The 2772-nt window shown below is 40.3% G+C and overlaps 1 pseudogene; it reads right to left on the minus strand.

The window, feature by feature from the left end:
* Positions 1 to 726: 726 nt before the first annotated feature.
* LOC125845855 (uncharacterized) lies at positions 727 to 1979 on the minus strand (annotated as a pseudogene).
* Between the last annotated feature and the right edge of the window lie 793 nt (positions 1980 to 2772).

Raw genomic sequence — 2772 nt, forward strand, 5'->3', positions numbered from 1 at the left:
ATACACCAACAAATAAGGAGTTGCACCAATCAAGGTGCGCACTATTGTGCGATATCCCAAAAGTGCAAAAGGGAGCTTCTCATGCCATTGTCTGGTGCCTTAAACCATCCTCCTGAGAAACTTTTTGATATTCTTGTTGGCAGCCTCCACAACTCCATTGGCTTTTGGTCGGTATGGAGTAGAATTGAGATGCACAATTTTGAATTGCTCACATACCTCCTTCATCAAATTGCTACTAAGGTTTGCAGCATTATCTGTGATGATAGTTCTTGAGATATCAAAACGACAAATGATGTTTGAATGGACAAAATCCACGGCCGCCTTCTTAGTGACTACCTTGAAAGTGATTGCCTTCACCTATTTAGTAAAGTAATCAATTGCGACCAAAATGAATCGATGTCCATTAGAAGCTTTTGGCTCAATTGGTCCGATGACATCCATTCCCCATGCAACAAAGGTCCAAGGAGAAGCCATGGGGTGCAACTCTGAGGGAGATAAATTAANAAAGTAATCAATTGCGACCAAAATGAATCGATGTCCATTAGAAGCTTTTGGCTCAATTGGTCCGATGACATCCATTCCCCATGCAACAAAGGTCCAAGGAGCGGCCATGGGGTGCAACACTGAGGGAGATGAATTAATGAGATCACTATGAATTTGACACTGATGACATTTTTTCACAAAGCAAAAACAATCTCGTTCCATGGTAAGCCAATAATATCCTGCTCAGAGTATCTTTTTCGCAAGGACATATCCATTCATGTATGGTCCACATACCCCAGCATGTATTTCATTCATGATCTTCTCGGCTTCTTCGGCATCCACACATCTCAACAAGTTTAGATTTGGGGTTCGTTTATATAAAGTTTCCCCGCTAAATAATAAACCACTAGCCAGACGTCTAATAGTTTTTTTTTGGCTTCCATTGCCATGTTCGGGACATTTCCCTATTTGCAAGAAATTCTTGATATCTAGGTACCATGGCTCACCATCCGATTCTGATTCCACAGTGTTACAATAGCCATGTTGGTCCCGAACTTAAATCTCCAAGGGAGTAATGCAAGTGTTTCCAGGATATGGAAGCGTTGAGGCAAAAGTAGCCAAGGCATCTGCCAACTCATTATGAAATCTGGGATGTATATAAACTCGATGGACCTAAACCTTTTGCTAAGATCTTCCACGCATTGTTTGTATAGAAGAAGCTTAAGGTCTCGAGTTTTCCATTCGCCTTGAGCTTGCCGAATAAGCAAATCAGAATCTCCCAACACAATCAATTCTTGCATGCCCAAATCTATTGCCATATTTAGACCAATGATGCAAACTTCATACTATGTTGTGTTATTTGTACAGAAGAAACGAAGTAGAGCTGTTGCAGGGTAATGCTGCCCTAAGGGCGATATGAGAATTGCCCCAATCCCCTGTGCCTTTTCTATTGATTGCTCCATCAAAGTATAACTGCCAGACCTTATTTTCATCTGGATCTACTTCTTCAACTGAGTTAATCTCTTAATCTAGAAAATATGTATCCAATGGTTTATAGTCGCCACGACTGGATTCTCTGCCAAGTGGTCTGCCAAAGCTTGAGCTTTCATTGTAGTTTGAGTGACATATGTAATATCAAATTCAGTGAGCAAGATTTGCCATTTTGCGAGTCTGCTAGTTGGCATTGGCTTCTGAAAGATGTACTTCAAAGGATCCATCCTTGATATGAGGTAAGTTGTGTAGGACAAAAGGTAATGCCTTAACTATTGAGCTACCCAAGTTAGGGCGCAACATGTACTTTCCAAAAGGGTGTACTTGACCTCATAACTAGTGAATTTCTTGCTCAAGTAGTAGATAGCTTGCTCCTTCCTGCGTGTGGAATCGAGTTGACCGAGAACACACCCAAAGGAATTATCTGGCACTGAAAGATATAGAAAAAGAGGTCTATCAGGTTCAGGCGGGACCAATACGGAAGGGTTGGACAAATACTCCTTCATTTTTTCAAAAGCTTGTTGACAATCCTCCGTCTATCTGACAGCAACATCCTTTTTCAAAAGTCTGAAAATGGGCTCACAAGTGGTTGTGAGTTGAGCAATAAACCTGCTGATGTAGTTCAACCTCCCAAGTAGACTCATGACTTCAGTCTTATTTTTCGGGGGTGGCAAATCTCAAATGACTTTTATTTTGGAAGGATCCAATTTGATTCCCCTTCTACTGACAATAAAACCCAGAAGCTTTCCAGATGGAATTCCAAATGCACATTTTGTTGGATTAAACTTGAGATTATATCTTCGCACTCTTTCAAAGAATTTTCTCAGATCTTGCACATGGTCAGCTTGTGTTTCAGACTTGATGATTATGCCATCGACGTATACTTTAATTTCTTTATGCATCATATCATGAAACATGGTGGTCATAGCCCTCATGTAAGTTGCCCCAACATTTTTAAAACCGAATGACATGACCCTGCAGCAATAAGTCCCCCATGGAGTGGTGAAAGCCGTTTTCTCAGCGTCATATTCATCCATCAAGATTTGATGATACCCCGCATAACAGTCCACAAAAGATTGAATTTTGTGTTTGGCACAATAATCAACTAGAATGTGGATATTGGGAAAGGGAAAGTTGTCTTTTGGACTAGCTTTGTTCAAATCCTGATAGTTAACACAAACTCTTATCTTTCTATCCTTTTTCGGCACAGGAACAACATTTGACAACCAAGTAGCGTAACAAATGTCTTGGATCATACTTGCATTTAGTTGTTTCATGATTTCTTCCTTAATTTTTTCA

Source organism: Solanum stenotomum, chromosome 11 (assembly GCF_019186545.1).
Source record: "Solanum stenotomum isolate F172 chromosome 11, ASM1918654v1, whole genome shotgun sequence".
In the NCBI taxonomy this organism is placed as follows: Eukaryota; Viridiplantae; Streptophyta; class Magnoliopsida; order Solanales; family Solanaceae; genus Solanum; species Solanum stenotomum.